The sequence below is a fragment of the Leucoraja erinacea genome, chromosome 6 (genome assembly GCF_028641065.1).
Source record: "Leucoraja erinacea ecotype New England chromosome 6, Leri_hhj_1, whole genome shotgun sequence".
Classification (NCBI taxonomy): Eukaryota; Metazoa; Chordata; class Chondrichthyes; order Rajiformes; family Rajidae; genus Leucoraja; species Leucoraja erinaceus.
Genome location: NC_073382.1, coordinates 54,771,292 through 54,796,228, shown reverse-complemented (window position 1 = coordinate 54,796,228; position 24,937 = coordinate 54,771,292). Strand labels below are relative to the sequence as shown.

At 40.3% G+C, this 24,937-nt stretch overlaps 1 protein-coding gene across 3 annotated transcripts in view; it reads right to left on the bottom strand.

Annotated features, from left to right (window-relative positions):
• Positions 1-23,200, bottom strand: part of edar (ectodysplasin A receptor) — an 85,444-nt gene extending 62,244 nt beyond the window's left edge. Inside the window, exons 1-2 of one of the 3 annotated variants that reach the window (XM_055637090.1) lie at positions 22,978-23,200; positions 5,423-5,486 (exon numbers count right to left, since the gene is read on the bottom strand). The gene's annotated coding sequence lies outside the window, so the exon portion shown is untranslated. The remainder of the gene's footprint in view (positions 1-5,422; positions 5,487-22,977) is intronic. The other 2 variants (XM_055637087.1, XM_055637089.1) reach the window with 2 other exon arrangements.
• Between the last annotated feature and the right edge of the window lie 1,737 nt (positions 23,201-24,937).

Sequence of the window (24,937 nt, the reverse complement as noted above, 5' to 3'; positions counted from 1 at the left end):
GTTTTTGCAGGAAACGCACATGAAGCAACAAACACAAATGAGATTAAAGGCGAAGTGGATAGGCCAAACATACTACTCCTCATTTACTTCTAAATCTAGGGGTACAGCTATTCTTATTCGAAAAGGTATTCCTTTTAAATTAAAGAATACTATATCAGATAAAGAGGGAAAGTATATTATAGTTTCGGGAGAAATTTATGCAACCCCACTAACTATGATAAATATTTACGCTCCGAATTTTGACAACTCCCAATTTTTTTTGGGAGTTGTCAAAACCGGACATTTTTTCCAGGATGTCATCTGCGCACCAAAGCTCGCGTTTGGCGCCAACGTCAACTTGGTTGACCCGAGTCGACCCACGGTCAACCTAGATCTGTACTACTGTAGCGGCTGCCGCCTCCCCGGAGACTGTGGAGACACTTAAACATCTGTAAATCATTGCTTAAATGTTAGTCAGTTAGTTTGGAGGGCTTTTTTGTGTGTCAGTCGTGGTGGTGGGGGTGGGGGTGGGAGTGGGGGTGGGAGTGGGGGTGTTGAAGGGGCAAACTTTAATTCTTAGTCCCCTACCTGGTCGGAGAGGCGCGGAGCGGGCAATGCCTTTCCGGGTCGCCGTGCCGTAAGCTCCGGATCGCTGTGGCCGCCAACTCCCAACATCGCGGAGCTGGGGCTGCGGGCGGCGCCAGTTGGAGCTCGGACCCCGGCGAAATCGATCCCTGGCTCCGCGGCGCTCCAAATCCAGTGCCGTCCGCGGCCGGACGCCCGCAGCCCCAGCTCCGCGATGTTGGGAGTCGGCGGCCACAGCGCTCCGGAGCTTACGGTACGGTGACCCGGCAAGGCATTGCCCACTCCCCGCCTCTCTGACCAGGTAGGGGACTAAGAATTACAATTTTCCCATTCACCCCCCCCCCCCCCCTTCACCACATAAAAGCCCTCCAAACTAACTGACTAAGCAATGATTTACAATGATTCCCCTGTCTCCAGGGAGGAGGCAGCCGATGCAGACTTTCCAAGCTGCCCGCGCTATCTACCTAATCTACGCTAAAAATCTTCCATTCCGACAGCCGAAAAATTCCGAAATCCGAATAGTGTCTGGTCCCAAGGTTTTCGGATAAAAGGTTGTGCACCTGTAATAGATATATGGAGATCTGCTAATCCAGTTTGAAGGGAATACTCGTTTTACTCTTCGGTACATAAAACTTATTCAAGAATTGGTTATTTTTTAGTGGATATGAAATTAATGCCATATACAAACAATCCAACATACCACATTAGTAGTATCTCAGATCACTCTCCGTTGACATTTTCAGTAAAATTTGAGGGAATGCCGGGTAAAATATCTTTTTGGAGGTTTAATACACATATTTTAAATGACTTGCATGGCTATCAATATTTAAAACAACAAATGAAACTTTTTTTTGATACAAATGATACACCAGGTACTTCGCCTTTTTTATTATGGTAAACTTTTAAGGCATTTATTAGAGGAATTATAATTTCATATCAAAGTTTTCAAAATAAAAAGAATAAGACAGAACAAATGTTGTTAGAACAAGAAATCAGACAGTTAGAGTTAGATAATGCTAAAGATTCCATGACAGATAAACACCATAAGATAATATTACTGAAATTTAAACAATCGAATGCTCGCCATTTGAAAAAACAAGAAAAGGAAAATAATAACTAAAATTAAATCAGAGAAAGGTGAATTACTAACACTACCTAAAGATATTAATAATAATTTGCTCAATTTTACCAAAATTTATAAATTTATCTAAAATTAAAATAGAAGATAGTAAAATTAAAAAAATTTTAGATAACCGTAATCTTCCAAAACTGGACCTTTTGGAACAAGAGGAACTTGGAGCTCAAATTACAATTAAAGAAATAGGTGAAACAATAAATTATAAAAAATTTCATGAGATAACGACCCCTTATTTAATTTATACTCCCATGCTTTTAAAAAAAACAAACTACCTGAAACACTAACAGAATCAACTATTACGCTTATTCCAAAAAAAGATAAAGATTTAGAAGATCCGGGCTCATACAGAGCTATATCACTTTTAAATACAGATCAGAAAATCTTAGCAAAGACTTTAACAAGAAGATTAAGCAAATATATTAGTAAATTGAAAAACCCTGATCAAACGGGGTTTATACCCAAAAGATACTCATTTAATAATTTGAGACGCCTGTTTAATATAATGTACTCGCATAAAGTAGAGGAAGAAGATATATCAATTATTTCTTTGGATGCAGAGAAAGCATTTGATCAGGTAGAGTAGCAATACTTATATAAAGTACTGCAAAAATTTAATATGGGAGAGAATTTTATAACATGGGTAAAATTATTGTATGATAAACCGATGGCAAGAATTTTATCTAACACCATGTTATCTAAAACGTTTCAACTATCAAGGGGTAATAGAGGGATGTGCGTTATCACCCCTGCTATTTGCCCTTATGATAGAACCCCTGGCTGAAAGTATAAGAATTCATCCGAATATTCAGGGCTATAATACCAGGGACTCAAAGAATAAAATCTCATTATATGCAGACGATATACTTTTATATATTACAAAGTCACAAACAAGCATACCAAATTTATTAAATTTAATAGAGGAATTTGGGTATTTTTCTGGATATAGAATAAACTGGAATAAAAGTGAAATCATGACATTAAAACCTCAAGAACCTACACATTTATTGAAGTTCCCCGTTAAAATCGCAACAGAAAAATTTAAATATTTGGGTATTCAGATTACTAGAAAATATAAAGCATTATTCAACGCTAATTTTTTACCTTTATTAAATAAACTTAATACGCTGATTAAATTTTGGAAAACACTTCCTTTATCGTTATTAGGTAGAATAAATGCAATAAAAATGTTCTTCCTCCCACAATTACTGTACCTATTTCAGTATATATACCAAAACATTTTTTTTTTCAAATGACTCTAATATTACTAATTTAATTTGGGACTATAGATCACATAGAATTACAAAAAAAACACTTATGTAAACCAAAAGAGGTCGGGGGACTTATGTATTACTGGGCAGTGCATATTAAGAATATAATTTATTGGCTGGATAATTCTACCCAACAGACAGAATGGATAAAAATGGAGAAAGAGGATTGTCATCCTTGTAATATAGGAACGATCCTCTTCTCCCCGAAAAAACTGAATAACACAATATATAAGAAGAACCCAATTATATATGGTACAATAAGAATTTGGAAACAAATAAAATTATCTTTAAAATTAAGAAATGTATCATTGTTAATGCCAATAGCGAATTTATTTAAACCATCTCTTATTGATAAGACATATAACCTATGGGAAAGTCTCGGAATTAGAAGGATCGGGGATATGTACGAAATGGGAAACCTACTATCATTCCAACAATTACAATTAAAATTTAAACTGAAAAACAACCAATATTTTAAATATCTTCAGATTTGCGATTTCATGACAAAATATATACAAGGATATCAAAAAATAGCTCCTGAATTATTGGAAGAAGCAATGAATATTGAAGCTGACTCACAAAAATTAATATCATATTTATATAATAGTATTCTAAATATAGACCTCTACGATGGTGAGTAAAGTCCGCAGAAGGGACACACACACACACACACACACACACACCCCCCACCCCGTCAAAAAAAAAAAACGACATTGAAACAAGACAAAAAAATAATAAAAGGACAGACGGACTGCAGAAGCCGCTGCGACGCGAGTCGCGCTGCCCACCGGTTAGATGTGGCCCTTGTGGCTAAAGGGATCGGGGGTATGGAGAGAAGGCAGGTACAGGATACTGAGTTGGATGATCAGCCATGATCATATTGAATGGCGGTGCAGGCTCGAAGGGCCGAATGGCCTACTCCCACCTAATTTCTATGTTTCTATGTAAGATAGTGCTAGTGTATGGGTGATCGCTAGTTAGCGCAGACTCGGTGGACCAAAGGGTCTGTTTCTGAATTGTATCTCTAAACTAGACTAAGATGCCTTTCTGATTAAAGAAAAATACTGGTCAAGAAAATTGGGAAGAGCAGAATTTGCTGGATGCATTGCGAGCTTTGTTCAACATTGCCAGAACACAGATTTGTGGAACTAATCAGACTAATGCTGGGAAATGTACCCACTGAATCGGCACATGTTGAAGCAGGTGCAGGAGGACTCAGCCCATTGGTTTGAATGGAGAGGAACAGCAGAATAAACTAGAATGTAAATTATTGAAGTATTAACTAATTTTAATACATTTTTAATTTACATAATCCAATCTTTTTTTCTATTTTAATTGCTTTAATCCCCCTTAAAGGCAGGAGAATGGGGTTGAGAGGGAAAGATAGATCAGCCAATTGGCCCATTCGTTGGAAAGCGAGCCGAATGTCACACACGTGACCAGGTGTCATCACAAAGTAATACATTAAAAAATTCTTGTAAGAGATTAATCTTATTCATTGCTATTTTCCTACCTACAGAATTATAATGCTGTCTGCTAAAGATATGAACATTCTAGCTTTTTTAAATTCACAAAGTTTGTAAAATGCTTCTGTGTTGTGTCACACACGTGACCAGTCCTATTTGGCCTCTGACCCTAACCAAACATTTATCAGCATTACATGTAAAAAATTTCATTTGATAAACCGAAAAAAATGAATCGTATATACAGCACAAAACAATATTCCTGTAATGCTTTCAGATGTATTCCACAATTTTTCATCTTTTTTGGTCACACACGCGACTAAGAATGGGCCAAGTGAAGTAGACGATGGGCCGAATGGCTTAATTCTGCTCCTAGAACTTTTCTTCACTTTGAATTTGATTTTGCTTTTCAAGTGATCTAATTTGTCATATTTTAAAAAAATGGTTTAATGGGTTGTATCCGTTTATCATAATTGGGGATATTTAGAAGCATTCAACAGTTTTGAAATATGATAAGACATAGGGTGTGGCTCTGTTGGCTGGGAAGGGATTGCAGCCATTTTGTAGGCACGGCTTATTCTATCAGCACTCTCTTCAAAACATACTATTCCATGCAACAGTTTAAATTTGTCAATGCCTCCCACCCTCACACACCCTCGAGGATCATTTGAATTTAAATGATACAGCAAGGAAACAGGCTCTTTAGCCCTCGCCCACCATCGATCATTCGTTCAAACCAGTTCTATGTTTTTCCACTTTCTCATCCACTACCTACACACTAGGGGCAATATACAGAAGCCAATTAACCTACAAACCCACACATCTTTGGGACGTGGGAGGAAACTGGAGCAGCCGGAGGAAACCAACGTGGTCACAGAAAGAACGTGCACACTCCACACAGACAGCACCCAAGGTCAGGATCAAATCTAAGTATCTTGGTTCACTGTGAGATAACAGTTTTACCAGTTGTGCCACTTGATAACACTTACCAGTTAATCAACATCTAGGGTGATGATCATACAATGTGGAAAGACTGGAAAAGCTGTCGTTCTCCTGAAAAGAGAGGGTTAAAATTGGTGTATAGCCAAAATTGGTATATAGTCAAATACTATTTTATTTTATTTATTTTGACACAAACATTCTAGGATAAATTATAAAGTAAAATAAGCCCCGACAATCTTTCTAGTGTCTGTGAAACCGAAAACTTTTGTGTGGAGCTAAGGTTTTTATACCCTCAAGTAAAAGGAGAAACCTTTTGATGTATGGAGCTGCAAGGATAAAAACTTGGGATTGTCTGCCAAGGTTGTTGGCTATAATTAAAATAACATTTCTTTCATGTGGGCTAACAGTGTTGACAAGATTGAACAAACAGTATCTGGAATATTTTTTACTTTACCAGTTAGATTTTTAAGAAAGAAAATTGGTGGACATTATTTTTTTAATTATGTCTTTAAATGTAAATATACTAGCAGTTCTTTTGTTTGTTGGTATATTAAAAAATCGCAAAATATTACCTAGTGTATAATTGATGAAACACTTGTATGTAACCTATACCTTGCAAGTCTGTCTTTTGAAGTTAATAACGGATGAAGTGTATAAAGAAAGGCTTGTCACACATGGAAGAAATTGGTTCACCTACTTAATTCTTGATTGTTATTAATTGTAGACTTCACGCAAGTTTGTAAAGTATATTTTTCATTCTTTAAAGTGTGTAAGTATATTTTCAAGCTTTTCTTCTTGTTATTGTCCACAAAGTCCAAGCAGAAATGTCATCACATGAAAAACACAGCTTTACATCAAACATTTTCAGAGGAAATGTGGATCTGGCCCAATTACTCTAATTCAGGCCTCTCCCTTATTATCAGACTAAATGCACACACCCACTCAATTTCCATCATATTCCAGCCTGCAAATTTATATATAAAAGGTACAAGCTTGCAAGTCTGGAATGCACACTGGTGTTTGAAGATGAGAAGATTGATGGTTTTGCAAACTGAGGGTTGGACAGGGTTACTCAAACTATTTGCTGGGGCATGTCTTTTTACTTCAACCACATACTTACTTGTTGCCTCTGGAAATGAACTATAAGCCCCCATAAACTGAAAAGTAAAGGCATGGGGAATCATTAATACTTCGAGTAAATATTTAAAATAAATGTTAATGATTAAGATGAACAGCATTTAACAAAACTGGAGCAAATGTTTTGTGTCAATGTTCCTCTGACAATACCATTAGGATATTGTATCTGAACGACAGACATTCAGTCACAAGCTGTTGGTGATTTCCATGTGCAAAGGAAAATGGATTTGGCAATTGTCATTCTAAATAAGATTAAAAGGAAAAACACTTCTCTCCACAGCAATGCATCATTTTTTTTAGTAACTGTTGTAAGAAATCATTTGTATCTACTTATTGGGATATTTTGTTAATCAGAGTTGCATTCGGAACCTCATTTAGCAACGTGGAAACACAAAGATTGCAGATGTTGGAATCTTGAGAAAATAAAAATGGAAAAACAGCACCCCGTATTTTGAATATTGAATTTGTTAACTTCATGATAAACCTCCACCATCTTCCCCCCCCCCCCACCTCTATTCTCAGTCGCCACCCAGTGCACACACCATTCCCTCAGCACACCACCATGTTCCTTTCCCCAGCTCATCTCAACCTCTCTGTTCAGTGTCCCCTCTCCCCTTTCCTCTGCCCTGTCCCCTTCCACCCGTATCACTCCATCCAGCTTCACATTTCACTCATCCCTCTTCCTTCCATATCTGACATCCTTTCCATTCAAGCCTTTGTCACGTACTCCATCCATTTGCCAATCACCCTCTTTACCCATATCCATCTATCACTTGCTAGGCTTTGCTCCATCCCTACCTCTCTTTTGCAACTTTTTACTCCCTAATCCTTCAATCCAAAGAATGGTCCCGACCTGAAGCATTGTGTGTCCATTTCCCTGCACAGATGCTGTCTGACCCACTGAGTTTCTCCAGTACTTTGTTTTTTTCTTTTATTTTGCATAATTTGCTTTTTACGAATTAAGATGATTAACAACCTGAACTGATCTGTTTCTGTACAAACTCTGAAATAAATCAAGACCCATGTAGATTAGAAAGAGGAAGTATATCAACATAACCCATTTGGGCTGAAGGGCCTCCCTGATCTGTACCAATCTGTATATTTGCAAGCCAAAAGGGGAATCTTCAAAAAGGTTGTTGTTCCAACTTTGCTTATCATTAGCAAAAAGGTTATTTGAACTGCTTGCAAAATTAATGAAGTTGAATAAAAAGGCAAGAAAATAAAGAAGGTAGCATGGTTGTAAGGATACAACACTTTACCCCATCCCTGCCTCTCTTTTGCAGTTTGGTGCTGATAGAATTAGTCTAGAGACAAGTCTCAATTCCATCATGATAGCAGGGGAATTTAAATTCAGGTAATTAAATAAAAAGTCAGCGTCATTAATGGTGATAACGTCCACTAGATTGTCATAACAATTTTCTTCTTCACTAATGTCCTTCCAAGAAGGAAATTTGCCAGACTTACTTGGTCTGACCTATGCAGTTAACTCGCACCTGCCCTCTGAAATACAGTACCCCCCATAATGTTTGGGTCAAAGATCCATCATTTATTTATTTGCCTCTGTACTCCACAATTTGAGATTTGTAATAGAAAAAAATCACATGTGCACATAGTCAGATTTTAATAAAGGCCATTTTTATACATTTTGGTTTCACCATGTAGAAATTACAGCTGTGTTTATACATAGTCCCCCTATTTTAGGGCACCATAATGTTTGGGACACAGCAATGTCATGTGAATGAAAGTAGTCATGTTTAGTATTTTCTTGCATATCCTTTGCATGCAATGACTGCTGGAAGTTTGCGATTCATGGACATCAACAGTTGCTGCGTGTCTTCTCTGGTGATGTCTATGTCTATGTCAATGCTCTGCCAGGCCTGTATTGCAGCCATCTTTAGCTTATACTTGTTTTAGGGGCTAGTCCCCTTTAGTTTTCTCTTCAGCATATAAAAGGCATACTCAATTCGGTTCAGATTGGGTGATTGACTTGGGCACTTAAGAATTGACCATTTGTTAGTTTTGAAAAACTCTTTTGTTATTTTAGCAGTATGTTTGGGATCATTGTCTTGCTGTAGAATGAACCGCCGGCCAATTAATTTTGAGGCATTTAACCATATAACCATATAATAATTACAGCACGAAAACAGGCCATCTCGGCCTTTCTAATCCGTGCCGAACACTTATTCTCCCCTCGTCCCATCTACCTGCACTCAGACCATAACCCTCCATTCCTTTCCCGTCCATATACATATCCAATTTATTTTTAAATTATAAAATCGAACCTGCCTCCACCACTTCCACTGGAAGCTCATTCCACACAGCTACCACTCTCTGAGTAAAGAAGTTCCCCCTTAAGCTACCCCTAAACTTCTGTCCCTTAATTCTCAAATCATGTCCTCTTGTTTGAATCTTCCCTATTCTCAATGGAAAATATGGAACTTGAGCAGATAGGATGTACTATACACTTCAGAATTCATTATGCTACTACCATCAGCAGTTCTATCATCAATGAAGATAAGTGAGCCAGTAACTTCAGCAGCCATACATGCCCAGGCCATAACACCCCCACCACCGTGTTTCACAGATGAGGTGGTATGCTTTGGATCTTGGGCAATTCCTTCTCTCCTCCATACTTTGCTCTTTCCATCACTCTGATATGTTCATCTTCATCTCATCTGTCCACAAGACCTTATTCCAGAACTGTGATTGCTCTTTTAAGTACTTCTTGGCAAACTGTAACCTGGCTATCTTATTTTTGCAGCTAATCAGTGGTTTGCATCTTGCAGTGTAGCCTCTGTATTTCTGTTCATGCAGTCTTCTGCGGATAGTGGTCATTGATAAATCCACACCTGACTCCTGAAGAGTGTTTCTGATCTGTCGGACAGGTGTTTGGGGATTTTTCTTTATTACAGAGAGAATTCTTCTGTCATCATCTGTGGTATTCCTTGGCCTGCCAGTCCCTTTGCGATTAGTGAGCTCACCAGTGCTCTCTTTCTTAATGTTGTTCCAAACAGTTGATTTTGCAAGCCTAAGGTTTGGCTGATATCTCTAAGTTTTATTCTTGTTTCTCAGTCTCATAATGTCTTCTTTGACTTTCATTGGCACAACTTTGGTCCTCATTATGGGGGGGGACTATGTACAAACACAGCTGTAATTTCTAAATGGTGAAACCAACGTGTGTAAAAATACCCTTTAATGAACTCTGACAATGTGCACTTTAACTCAAATTGTGGAGTACAAAGGCAAATAAATAAATGATGTGTCTGTGTCCCAAATATTATGGAGGGCACTGTAGCTGAACACGTTCGGGGGGGGGGCACCAGGTCACTAGTAACGTCCAAAATCCTGCAATGTATTGAATCCATTCATTCATTAAATTCATAATTTTCTTTTCACTATCCAGTTGTCCTTCTCAGTTATTTAGAACGATTGGGTTAATGCCTCTGTAACTGCAAATGGGATTAGCCAAGTACTGATAAAATATTGAGTGCTCAGAACTCCTGTGGACATTTACCCCTTGGGATATGACTGAATGAAACAGAGCCATTTGAACTCTCATGCCTGATCCACCTCGTAAAAAGGATGATTGATTTAGTTCCATTCCATTGCCTAAATCCATTTTATTTGTTCTTGTAAATTCCTTGCGCAAATACTTCCTTCATTTCTTGCTGGTGCATATGTGAGAATGAAAGCTTATTGAAGGACACTTATATATTTTGCATACATTTATGTTTTAATTTTACGAATATTTTTTACTGGTTTGAGCTTCTTTCAGTTCAGTCACACTAGAAGCTTCGACATCTTTAATGCTTTTGTCTGCTTCCATTCATTTCGAAATAGTTTACTTATATCCCCAAGGCTTTGAATTGGTGAAGGTGATCTGCGAAAGAAATGTAATCATCTGTAGATGTGGCCATGAAACTAAATTTAAAAAAAAAACATTCTTCTTTTCATTTTACATTGAAGTGAGTTATTCATAGATCTGGAGAACAGTTGTCCTTAGATATCTATCATTCTTCATCAAATGGTCCATTATTTATCTGTGAATATTTATCATAAATGATAGCAGACCTTGGTGAAACTTATTATACAAATTAATATGCCCATAGGATAACTGAGCAATGATCAGTTATGCTTAGCAATGGCACAGCATGATGGCGCAGCAGTAGAGTTGCTGCCTTACAGCACCAGAAACAAGAGTTTGATCCTGATACAGGTGCTGTCTGTATGGAGTTTGTCAGTTCTCCCCATGATCGCGTGGATTTTCCCCAGGTGCTCCGGTTTTCTCCCATACCCCAAAGATGTACAGGTTTGAAGGTTAATTGGCTTCAGTAAAAATTGTGAATTGTTCCAAGTGTGTAGGGTAATGCTAGTGCACGGGATTGCTGGTTAGTGCAGACTTGGTGGGCCGAAGAACCTGTTTCTGCGCTAATTCACTAAACTATACGAAAACTAAAATTAACTCCAGCAAACCTTTCCATTGTAAGACACTGAAAACTGTTATAGAACACAGAACAGCATAGGAGCAGGCTCTTCTGTCCAATGTCCGTGACAAACATGATGCCAAGTTAAATTAATCTTCTCTGCCTGCATGTAATCCATATCCCCCCCATATAATGCAAAATGCCAATAGACTGTCACATTGGTTGAGAATAGGCCAGGAATCAAACCCAGGATATTCCAAGTGAATCTGGAGTGCCAGACAAAATATTTTGAAACATCTTACTCAGTGATATCAAAATTGAACTTGCTGGATACACTCCAGTATTTGTTGAAAGAGAAGCAGTTACTGTTTCTGGTCAAAGATCTTTTATCAGAACTGGGAAGTTGAGAAAATTTATTGTAAAACACAAGAAATGCAGAATCTTGAGCAAAACACTCAAGCACTGCTGGAGGATCGCATCAGGTCAGGCAGCATCTGTGGAGGGAATGGATAGGCGATGTTTCGGGTCAGGTCCTATCAAGCTAACTGGAGTAGTGGGGAGAAAGCTGGAAGACAGGGGCGAGGACAGGACAATACCTGACATGATCTGAAGAAGGGTCTCGACCTGAAACGTCACCCATTCCTTCTCTCCAGAGATGCTGCCTGTCCCGCTGCTTTACTCCAGCTTTGTGTCCATCTTCAAATATAGATAGACAATAGGTGCAGGAGTAGGCCATTTGGCCCTTCAAGCCAGCACCACCACTCAATGTGATCATGGCTGATCCTCCCCAATCAGTACCCCGTTCCTGCCTTCTCCCCATATCCCCTGACTCCGCTATTTTTAAGAGCCCCATCTAGCTGTCTCTTGAAAGCATCCGGAGAACCTGCCTCCACCAAAGGACATTTATAGTCACATACACCAAATGGTGTAGTGAAATTTGTCTTGCCATGCAGCACACTAATAAAGATTAGACATAACATTAAAGGAATTTAACAATAAACATAAAAACATCCCCCCACAATGGTTCCCACTGTGAGGGAAGGCACAAAGTCCAGTCCCCATCCCCAGTTCACCCATAGTCGGGCCTATTGAGGCCTCCGCAGTCGCCTCTACGGAGGCCCGATGTTCCAGGCCGTTCTTGCCGGATGATGTAGCTCCGGCGTCGGGAGAACCCTCTCAGCGGCTTGGGACACCTTGAGCGGCCGCTTCCTAACTGGAGACCGCGGCTTCCGAAGCCGACAGGCCGCGCTCGATGGAGCTTCACCACTGACGATCTCGTCGCAAGATCCCAGGCTCCCGGTGAAAAGTTCAGCTCCGCCGCCCGAAGCTGGCCGCTCCACAGACCTGCAGCTCCATGATGTTCACCTGCGGTCTCAGCATTCCGGAGCTCCAGAGCCGCGACCCGGGCAAGGCATCACCCGTTCCGCGATAGCGCTCCAACACTGTGCCGCCACCGAAACCGAGGTTCTGGCCGGTCCCCTCTGGAAACACCGCTCCAGGCCCGCTGGTAGGCCGCGAGGACGGGTCGAAAGTGCAACCCGGAAAAAAGCTGCCTCTCCGACCAGGTAGGGACCCTGAAAAGTAGTTTCCCCCCCTCCCCCCCCCCCCCCCCCCCCCCCCCACCTCCCCATGTAAACTGGCTGGAACTCCTAAAAACAAAAATACGCAACTAACTAAAAATTTACAAAAAAGGTGAAAAACAGACAGCTGCAGGCTGGGCAGCCATACCATACAGGACAGCGCCCCCAATTAGGCAGAGAATTCCACAGACTCACCACTCTCTGTGAGAAAAAGTGTTTCTTCATCTCCGTTCTAAATGGCTTACTCCTTATTCTTAAACTGTGGCCCCTGGTTCTGGACTCCCCCAACATCGGGAGCATGTTTCCTGCCTCTAGTATGTCCAAGCCCTTAACAATCTTATATGTTTCAATGAGATCTCCTCTCATCCTTCTAAACTCCAGACTGTACAAGCCCAGCTGCTCCATTCTCTCAGCATATGACAGTCCTGCCATCCCGGGAATTAACCTTGTAAACCAACGCTGCACTCCCTCAATAGCAAGAATGTCCTTCCTCAAATTAGGGGACCAAAACTGCACACAATACTCCAGGTGTGGTCTCACTAGGGCTCTGTACAACTGCTATATTTGATTCCTCTTGTTATATAGGCCAACATGCCATTCCTTTTCTTCACTGCCTGCTGTACCTGCATGCTTACTTTCATAGACTGAAGTACAAGGACCCCCAGATCCCATTGTACTTCCCCTTTTCCCAACTTGACGCCATTTAGATAGTAATCTGCCTTCCTGTTTTTGCTACCAAAGTGGATAACCTCACATTTATCTGCATTAAACTTCATCTGCCATGCATCTGCCCACTCCCCTAACCTGTCCAAGTCACCCTGCATTCTCATAGCATCCTCCTCACAGTTCACACTGCCACCCAGCTTTGTGTCATTTGCATGGATACTTATAGGAGAGGAGAAAAGGGAATGATTGGCAGATGGGCGAGTAAGTGACAAAGGTGAGAGATGAAAAGGAGACAAAATGATATCAGATAAGGAAAGGAGTGAAATGTAAAGCCAGAAAGAGGGGTGTGGATGGAAGGGGACTGGGGGAGAGGAAAAAAAAAATGGGGATGAACAGGAGAAATGGAGAGATGGTGGGAGAAATGGGTGCATTCGGAGTGTGTGTCACGGGAAAGAGGTAGGTAGGCAGGGTTTGTCATTTGTGTTTGGTCTCCTTCTGGCAATGGAGGCAGTCCAGGGCAGAAAGACCCCCGAGTTCCCGAGCTCTTCCAACACCATGTTTAATCCAACAGTGTTAATTTGCAGAGAGGTGAGAGGTGGGCCGGGAAGGATGGAAAAGGCAATGGAAATATCTCTGAAGAAACAAGAGACTGCAGATTCTGGAACCTGGAACAAAACACAGAATGCTAGAACACAGTGTTTCAAGAAGCATCTGGCGAGGCAAAAGTAATATTATATCAGCCTGGTTTCCAGATTTTTCTGGCATTTCCTTTTAGAAATCTATAAAACAAAGTCCCTTTCACACATGTCAAGTTTCAGGTTGGGACCATGCATCAGGACTAACTCTGATAATGATATGCCAATTCTAGATTTCATCCAGTTAGTGCGGACAACTGCAAGGAGAGAAAAAAAAAAAGAACCGATACCTTGAGATGAGAATGAGAGAGGGGAATGCAGTCAAAGGAATATGAAGGTGTAAAATGCAGGATCTGGCTGTTACTAGAGACCAAAGTGAAGGTTCTTTTTTAAATGGACACAAATGCTTGGAAAAGAAATCAACAACTGGGCCACAGAATGGACACAATCAGACGCTCCCACCCTTTGTAAACCCGTCCACGTTTCCTTTCCTTAATCCTTATTTTCTATCCAAATCATTCGCACTGGTTGCTAATTAATGTCTTCTTTGCATTCCTTCATCCTTACTCATCCTTCATTCATAATTATCAACCATGTCACAGTAATAAAGACTTTCTTCGAAATATCATAGCAGTGAATCTCTGCCGACAGGAGAAAATCATTATGAATCTGGCTAATTTCAATTATTGTTTTATACTTTGTGGGAATGAAATCCATGAGTGAAGATTTCCAATATTTATGTTTAGAGATTCAGCATGGAAACAGGCCCTTCGGCCCACGGAGTCCACACCGACCATCGATCAACCACCCATACAATAGTTTGAGGTTATCCCAAATTTGCATCCCACAAATTGTCGAAACTCATGAAAACATTTTTGCTGCAAGATAGTTTCCAAACAACTGATTGATTAGAATGCCACAAAACCCTGGATCTTATAATATCGGTGTTTGTCTGTTGTTGTGGTTTAACAACCAAGAGAAGAATTATGCCCTGTCCCACTTAGGAGACCTGAACGGAAACCTCTGGAGACTTTGAGCCCCACACAAGGTCTCCGTGCGGTTCCCGGAGGATTTTGTCAGTCTCCCTACCTGCTTCCACTACCTGCAACCTCCGGCAACCACCTGCAACCTCCGGGAATCGCATGGAAACCTTGGGTGGGGCGCAAAGTCTCCAGAGGTTTCCGTTCAGGTCTCCTAAGTGGGACAGGGGCATAATGAATTTAATCATTTATTTCTGAGCTGAATAAACAAATTGGAATTTTGAGATTATTGTCAATATTTGGGAAACACTTTCTGTAACTCGGTCCTGGATGTTGATTGAAGTTGCCTTTTCGACAAAATTGCACCACATCATTCCTCTCTCCCCATAAAAACAGACTTGCCAACTCCATACAAAGGATAAACTTGCTTAATTATAACCAGAAAAAGGGGAGACAGAAAAATAATTTGACCTCAAGGGGTGGCATATTAGCCCAGCAGGTAGAGCTGTTACTTCTCAGTGACAGAAACCAGAGTTCGATTCTGATCTTGGGTGTTGTCTGTTTGGAGTTTGCAAGTTCTCCCTGTGACCGAGTGGGTTTTCTCTGGATGCTCTGGTTTTCTCCCACATCCCAAAAACATGCGTTTTTGTCCTGTTTTGGCCTCTGTAAAATTGTCCCAAGTGTATAGGAAGTTGATGTGAAAGTGGAATAGCACAAATCTAGTATGAATGGTTTGTACACTTGGTGGGCCGAAGGGCCCGTTTCCATTGCTGTATTTTTAAATTAAACAAAGACCTTCTATTATACATTCAATAATAGGCCCTCAATCAGGGTTAGAAACTTGCACAGGGCAGATACTGGCCTGGCAGCCACTACCTCTGCACCTGCAAGCACCCATTGGGTTTACTTCAGAGAATAAAAGCATGCATTACCCCCAAGCCATTTTTCCAGCTTCAACTCCACTGCTCGTTGACCCAGCCATGGCAACACTGCGACAAAGTCCTCTCCAGAGAGTTAGCATCCCAGCAAGAATCTCTCAGCCCTGGTAATAGCTCTTGCTACCCAAATAAATGACTACCGCAAGGGGTCCTGGATTCCTAGTCGCCGCTCATGTCCTTTGGGGTTCCCAATCCCATCTCTGAATGAAAATAGGAAATACTTGGAGAGTTTGGCAACTATTATGCGAGACACATAAAATCCAAGTTTCAGGTCAACGGCCTATCATCCGAATTAGAGAACAAATGTGTTGTACGTTTCAGAAGAGAGAGGGGCCAAGAGAACACAGGGAATGTCTGTGAAAGGGTGGAGATCAAGAGAGTTTTGGCACAAAATCTCATGGTGTTGGCTGAAAGAGGATGGTGAAGACTTGAAGTTAATCTGTCTGGAGACAATGGAAATAGAAGGAGATGAATAAGGGCAGAGGAGAGGGAAGAAGGTGCTAAACCTGAGAGATGCAGACATCTAGTTGCTGGAATAAGTCAATGATGAAGTAGTGACAAGTGGCAAGCTCTGGACCAAGTTCCCGCTTAAGCTGATAAGTGGCAAGCAACATTTAAGGCACACAAGTGCTAGGTAACAACCAACCCCAACAACTTTGTTTGTCATTTAGCAACATTGCCATCCAATCGCCACCATTGACATCTTGGGTATACAGTTGAAATACCTTGTTATCACAGCAAATCAGAGAGTGGCTACTCTGCTTTGGGTGTCTCACCAGTCGAGCCCCAAACTCTTTCCACTAATTCCAAGACATCAATGGACATTCTGCGCTAGCATGGATATGCCCGAACAATATTTAACAAACTTGATATTATCCAGGATAGAGCAGCTTGCTTGATTAGCATCCTATCACTTTGTTAAACAACTGTTCTGGTAACTCTGATGAGTATACCTTCTTTAAGATACACTGCAACAAACCTCCAAGATTTCTTTAACCACCCTCTAAAATTGGTGTCCTCTACTACCTAGGAGGATAGAAAGCATATGAATGGGAATGCTATTACATCCAATCTGCCCACCTCGCTTGCAATAACAGAGCCTGGAGACAAGGTCTCATTTGCTATTGAGGCGATTCAGGGATGGGGACAGCCTTCCATGGCCAGAGAGAGCCTCACGAGTCAACTGGGAGCTAACTTGGTATTCGGAGAACGTACGCTGGCTCAAACTGTAGGAAACAGCTTACTCTAAAGGGTGTGCAATCAGTGAGTTTGGGTAAATCATTGGAAGATCTGTCATATTGTTACACAGAACATTGGATGATAGATGGAGGGTTCTACTTTGGAGAGGCACTCAAAGGATCGTTCCACTTGGGAATCACATGGACAATAAATTGTGTTATTTTCTATAAAATAAATACTAGATGCATAGAATCTCTCCTTAAACTTCAAAAATTGGTTCTGAAGATGCCCACAGGCAGATACACTGGAAGTTTTTTTTTTAAATCAATTGCTGCCATTCATTAATGTTTTCTTAATTGTACGTTAAGCTAGTCTGAACTGTTCCTATGCTGGAAATGAACCAATTCCCTGGTAATTCTGCAGAAGCTATTGAATTACTTATAAAAATTAAAAAATCAATTAAGATTGACACAATTTATAAAACATTTCCGTGAAGTATTGGATGGAATAAACCTGTTATTCAAGAAGCATTGAGGTGTTTAGCATCCATGAAACTGAATGTATTACCAAGCCTGGAAGAAAGATATAGTCCAGACAAGGGAGCATTTTGAGCAGCATGGAGGAAAAAAGGTATCTTGGCGTGTTTATCCGCTGGAAGTAGTAATTGAGATTTTAAATGGGATAAAAAGACACAAAGAAATAATAGAAACCCTAATCACAACTTTTTAAATCCACTCTGCTTTCAGCAATGGTGCCAATAGATTCGAGGAAAGCTAATGTTGGACAATTGTTTCAAAACGGAAGAGAGGTTAAACCGAATAATTACAGTCCAATGTAACTGCGGTGGTGGGAAAATTGTTACAATTTATTCTCAGGAGCAGAATAAACTTTCATTTTAATGAGCCATAATTTAAGCAGTGACAGTGGATTTGGTATGGGAAAATTGTATTTGATGAATTTTATTTCTTGTGGCTATAAACAAAGAGTTAATGAGGGATGTATTTAATATGATGAATATGGTGTTAATGGATGGATGCGACGGATGGGTCTGACATGTTCCCATATGGCTGGCTGATCATAAAAGTTAGAAAATTCTGGCTCCTGGGATCTAATATCAGGGATCGGTGTTGGGTCCTTTGTTGTTTGTCATGTACATCAATGATCTGGATGCAGTATGCAGACGATACCAAGATAGGGGGTGTTGTGGATAATGAAGACGATTTCCAAAGTCTACAGAGTGATTTAGGCCATTTGGAAGAATGGGCTGAAAGATGGCAGATGGAGTTTAATGCTGATAAATGTGAGGTGCTACACCTTGGCAGGACAGATCAAAATAGGACGTACATGGTAAATAGTAGGGAATTGAAGAATACAGTTGAACAGAGGGATCTGGGAATAAACGTGCATAGTTCCTTGAAGGTGGAATCTCATATAGATAGGGTGGTAAAGAAAGCTTTTGGTATGCTAGCCTTTATAAATCAGAGCATTGAGTATAGAAGCTGGGATGTAATGTTAAAATCGTACAAGGCATTGGTGAGACCAAATCTGGAGTATGGTGTACAATTTTGGTCGCCCAATTATAGGAAGGATGTCAACACAATAGAGAGAGTACAGAGGAGATTTACTAGAATGTTGCCTGGGTTTCAACAACTAAGTTACAGAGATAGGTTGAATAAGTTAGGTCTTTACTCTCTGGAGCGCAGAAGGTTAAGGGGGGACTTGATAGAGGTCTTTAAAATGATGAGAGGGATAGACAGAGTTGATGTGGATCAGCTTTTCCCTTTGAGAATAGGGAAGACTCAAACAAGAGGACATGACTTCAGAATTAAGGGACAGAAGTTTAAGGGTAACATGAGGGGGAACTTCTTTACTCAGAGAGTGGTAGCGGTGTGGAATGAGCTTCCAGTGGAAGTGGTGGAGGCAGGTTCGTTGGTATCATTTAAAAATAAATTGGATAGGCATATGGATGAGAAGGGAATGGAGGGTTATGGTATGAGTGCAGGCAGGTGGGACTAAGGGAAAAAAGTTGTTCGGCACGGACTTGTAGGGCCGAGATGGCCTGTTTCCGTGCTGTAATTGTTATATGTTATATGGTTAATAGCAAAATTTAATCCAAAATTGGCTCAGTAGCAAAAAAAACAAAAGGAAATAATCCCTTTTGTAGATACAAGGAACTGCAGATGCTGGAATATGGACCAAAACACAAAGTGCTAGAATAACTCAGGCAGGCAGCATCTCTGGTGTCTGAATAAGGGTTCTGATCTGAAATTAGATTCAGATTCAAGATTCCAAAGATGCTGCTGTACCCTTTGCGTTATTCCAGCACTTTGTGTTTTGGTCCCTTTTGAGACTGGAAGGTGGTGTCAATTGGGATCCATAGGACCCACTCCTCCTTGCTTTCTCTGGTGTGTTTTAATGATTCACATATAAATGTGGAGCTTATGATTTAATAAAGGTCTGCAGATTTTGCAAAAAAATTGGCTAGGTGGTTGACAGGCAATAAGAAAGCCGTCAACAAATTATGTTCAGCAGGCTAAAAAAATGGCAGTGGAGGAACCCAAGACAATGCATTTGAAGAAGTGCAATAGGGTAAAGGATGAACAGTAAATGGAAGGAAACTGTAGGAAAGATGAGAAAGCTTTGGGGAGGACAAAGAGTAGTCTTACCAGAAGAGTCTTTGTTTGAGTGGATTGACTGAAGAAGTCAGCATTTTTATATTTAAAACAGAGGAGGTTGTAAGGAGAATTGGTAAAGGAACTTACCACTGTCACTATGGATGATCAAAAGATAGAAACAGTTCCAAATGGGCAGAGAGAATAAGAACTAAGATCTAAAATGAAGACGATTGGCAAAAGAAGCAAATCTGACAAAGTGTGAAAGAGAAACATCTTAAGTATTTTGAATCTGCAATGGACTGCCAGAATAATAGCAGAGGGAAGCTCAACTCTAGCGCTCAAAAGGATACTAGATAAGTATCAGAAGAGGAAAAGATTTTGCAGGAGCACTAGGGAGGTATACCATCTGGATTTCTCTTACACAAACCTAACAGTCCAATGAGTCATTCTGTAAGCTTGCAATTTTGTAAACCTTAAGGACACAGGTCAACTAGATACTTAAAAAGGCCATAAAAGACTATCCTTTAATAGGGAAAGTGGAATACGAGAACATATAATCCAGAACTGGCTACAACACTGGTTAGGCTACAATTATTATGTCAATTGCATGTGGTTCGAGTCAGTACATTACAGGAAAGATGCAATTATGCTGGCAGGGTGCAGAGGAGACTTGAGGGTGTTGCCAGAACTGGAAAATTGGAGGTATTAAGAAATATTAACAAATATGTGGTCATTTTCCTTGGAACACAGGCAGACATTGGAAGACTTAATTGTGGGGAATAAAATTATAGGGTCTTAGAGTAGAGTAAATAGCACTTATTTCCGTATCAGATTGGCCAAAAACCAGAGGGCATAGATTAAAAAATAATTGGTAGAAGCCCAGCAGAAGAGATTTTGGAAAAACTTTTCAACCAGAGAATAGCAAGACCCTGTAATCACTGTTTGAAAGGCTGGCACAGGCAGAGACCATCATTACATTTAAATGGCACATAAACCTGTAGGTTTATGGACAATGCCTGGAAATGGGATTAGACCGAGTTGTTCTTCTTCCTACCAGTTCAGATGCTCTGAACTGACCGGCCTCCTGTGTAGTACATTATCTATGATTCTATGGCATGGTATTTAATATCATGCAAAGGACAAAACTCCATATATTATCAATTTCCACTCAATGTCGTAACAGCCACTATCGTTAAACTAAAATATTTTTAAATGATGGAATTACATTTTATAAATGACGAGAAACATTCGTGATTCATTTTCAAAATATATATCACCAAGCATAAAGTACAAATAGAATGTGTGAAGGAATAAAAAGAGTTATTACTTCATTTAACTGTTACTTTCAAGGAAAAGGTTTAAATGCTGAACATCTTTATGTGATATGCATGGTGACAAATTCCATCCAACAAAATAAGCTTGGTGCAAGTTAGTTTGAGTTTATACTAGGTTGTAGAAACATTTTGTATTTTAAAAAAAAAAAACACTTCTGAAAATGATTATGCAGGTGAAGCATCTCAAAATAAATTCATGTTACAACATTGGAAGAAAAGTGTAACTAGTGCATTGCTTAATTAGTTCACGTTTTATCATATTTTATACTATGCGGTGACATCATTTTCCCCCAGTTCTTTAGTCCAAATTAAAGTTTTCAAATTAACTTTCTTCTCTATATAGGAAATTCTGGCAGTAAGATGTCAGGAAGCTTATTTTTATTGATTCCAAACACCTAACTGATTATGTTAAAAGATGCATACATGCTCTTTGATTGTTAACACTAGATCATTCATCAGTGTCAATATGGGCTTGCTTGAAGCCTTCTACTTGTGGCTTTAAAAAATGCTTAATATCATTAAGGCATAGCAATCATTACCATTTTCTTTCTATCCCCATCAAATAACAAAAAACATTTGCTTCTGATTGATATCTCCCAATTGTGGGATGCCCAAAATGGCAAACATTTCCATCACTGTGGTTCAAACCACTTAGATTTTTGGACAGTTTTAAAAGTGAAATCTTAATAGCATGGCTTGAAATTGAGGCACTGTGAAGAAGAATAAAGAAAAATAGTAAGTGGACACCTGAAACAAATTATCCATTACAAAGTGAGCAACCTACACTGGTACAAATATAATGGATTGTGACTATTAACATTGATTTGTGAAAAGCTCAAACATGAAGTTTCCTGTTGGAGACAAGAGCACTGTAAGCATGTTACAGTTCATTTACCGAACATACTTCCAGCCACTGCTTTCAGTGTCTGCAAGCCTTTATTTACGTGAAATAAAGTTTTGTTCAACCAGATAATATTGATTATTTATTTTAGATGGAATGGTAACAAATATTTTGCTTCTATAACATTCTTGTGCATCCTTTACTGAATGTAGTTATGTATTCAATGTCCAGATAGTTCCATCTCAGGCAGGTGTTTTCATGACAACTCACTAAAGGCATTTCAATTTCACTGCACTTATATGTGTATGTGACAAATAAAATTGACTATTAAGTCTAAATGAAGTACTTCAGAGAAAGATTTAAAACTGGAATCTAATCTATCTTGATACAGATTGAATGTACCCATTTTAAATAGCCACTCACTTTAGTTAACCACAATGTCCATACTAATTGTGCAAATCCAACTGTACACTTTTTTTTAAAAAAAGGATTGTACCGTTTTCATTATCTCATTCTTAATTTCACATAAACTGGAGTCAAAGGGTGAAGTTGAACTCTGCACCAAAATACGACAAATCAACTCGTGGACATTTAAAGCATTCGGCACCGGGAAAGTGGAACTTGAACTGGCATTTTGAAAGGTTAAAATATACTTGCTCTGATGTTAACATAAAAAGTAACAGAAAAATGTATTCGATTTGTGAAGCTGGGTTAAAACAAAGCTTAAGCAATGCTCACCTGTACAATAATTATTCTCATTTAGAACTTGTAAATTTTTAAACACAGTATGTATATCCCTGTCCCGGTGTATGTAACCCCCTGGAACGCAATCTGAAGTCATTTCCAGTTTAACACGACATACATGGTTTAAGGTAATAGACCCTTATCCATTTGTTCGTAACTCTCCAAATCTCAACGGCTCGTCGCAATGTTATAACTATTTGTGCAGAAGGATGGACTTGGGGACATTATTTTTGCATTCTTGTTGTCGGTTTTGTTTATATATGTGTACTGAACTTTTTTGTTTATTATGGGCTTTTACATAATAATAACTTTATAATAATAATAACTTTATTTATAAAGCGCTTTTAGACAACATCAGTTACCACAAAGTGCTGTACATGGGAAACATAGTACTATGTTTGCATATATTTTGTGCTGCTGCGAGTAAGAATTTCATCGTTCCGTTTCTGGACGTGAGAGAATAAAACGCTCTTAACAATAAATATTCACAACCAAGTACTGAACAAAACTTTAGTCTGGAAGAACTTACCTGAGGTCGTGCGTGGTTGGGCAGCAAGAGTTCTCTCACCGAGCGACGATGGAGGAGAAGTTGGGCTGTGAGCAGTTTTTACTTTGCGCTGTGTCTGTCATTTCGAGCCTGGGCTCCGACTGAGTGCGAATCTGTCCGCCTGTGTCTTTTGCCGCTCGTCTCCTCCCTTCCTCCCTTCCTTCCTTCCTCAACGTCGCCGCCTCTTCCCAGCTGGAGACGCCGGCGCCGCGGGAGAGCCCCGACAACTCGCGTCCTCTAGAGGGTCGCGGCTGATACTGCGGGCGGAACGCCGCTGCATTTGACAACTGAAGCGAAGGTGAGCTGAAATGTACACAGAGAATTGCAGGCGCCGGCTTACAACAACAAAAAAAGACACAAAGCGCCGGAGTAACTCAGCGGGTCAGGCAGCATCTCTGGAGAACATTTTCGGGTTGAGACTCTTCTTCAGACTGATTGAGGGGTGGGACCAAAGCTGGAAGAGAGGATAGGCAGGACAAAGCCTGGCAGGTAATAGCTGATATAGGTGGGGTGGGAGGTTAATAGGCAGATAGATGATGGACAAGGGGTGGCAGGGTGGCACAGCAGTAGAGTTGCTGCCTCCCAACGCTAGAAACCCCGGTATGATCTTGGATACAAGTGCTGTCTGTATGGAGCTTGTACATTCTCCCTGTGATCGCGTGAGTTTTCTCTGGGTGCACCGGTTTCCACTCACATTCCAAAGACGTGCAGGTTTGTAGGTGAATTGGCTTCTGTAAGTTGTCCCTACTGTGGAAGATAAAGCTAGTGTGCAGGTGATCGCTCGCTGCATGGCATGGACTCGTGGGCCGCAGGGCCTGTTTCTACGCTGTATATCTAAAGCAGTATCGCTAAAGCCAAGATAAAAAGACAGAAGGTGTGAGAGAAAAGAATTGAAGAGTTTTCAATTGTGGAGGAACGTTGGTAGAATGGGAGGGGCAGGATTAAGAATTAACGTGAATTGCGGAGTTACTCCAGCACTTTGTGTCTTTTTTCCCAAATGGTAAAGTAATACAGCAGAACAACTCACTGCACAGTGGAAAGCTTGGGTTATGCAAGAAAATATCCCACTGTACCATCCCAATTGGATTGGTTTGAAAGATATTGCATGGAAACAGGCCCTTCGGTCCACCGAATCCACGCTACAAACCATCATTCACCCTAGTTCTATGTTATCCCCACATTTACATGTACTCACCCACACAAGTTGGGGGCAATTTTACAGAGGCCAATTAACCTACAAACCCACATGGGCTGTGGATGGGCACAGACAACACCCAAGGTAAGGATGGAACCCAGGTCTCTGGTGCTGTGAGGCAGCAGCTCTACCAGTTGCACCACTGTGCTGCCCAATGAGGTGGTTTCCTTCAGCATTACTCAATCATGTGGCTTGTCTTGGTCGTTTTTCTGTCCCTCTCGGATTTGTTTGGTCACTTCCGTTGCGATGCATTTCAGTGTTCATTTCATTGTAAAAATGTCATTGTTCTGCCTGGGACATATGACGATAAAACATTCTTGACTCTTGTCATTTCATTGTCCCGTTGTCATTTTTCTTCTGACTGACCTTCTACTGATTTGTCCTGTGGCTTCTCTACTATGTTGTTAACATTTCTTCCCAACGCATGGGGAACAGATAACCAAAGGCACAATATTTCAATCTTCTCCTGGGTGACACCTCCCTGTTCTCTCACGGCATCGGTCTGCTCTACAGTGAGGATTAACATTAGTGAGATCAGTTTGAGATCCCAGAACCAGGGCATTTAATGGTCTCTGCTTGGTCTTCCAAGGAAATAGAAACATGATCCATCAGCCACTGTTTTGTGGAAAGTGCATAAGGGGTTTATTATTGTCAGGTGTATCAATATTCAGTGAAAAGCTTCTGTTTGCGTGCTACCCAGTCAAATCAAATCATACCATATACAAGTTAGATACGATCAAGCCAGAT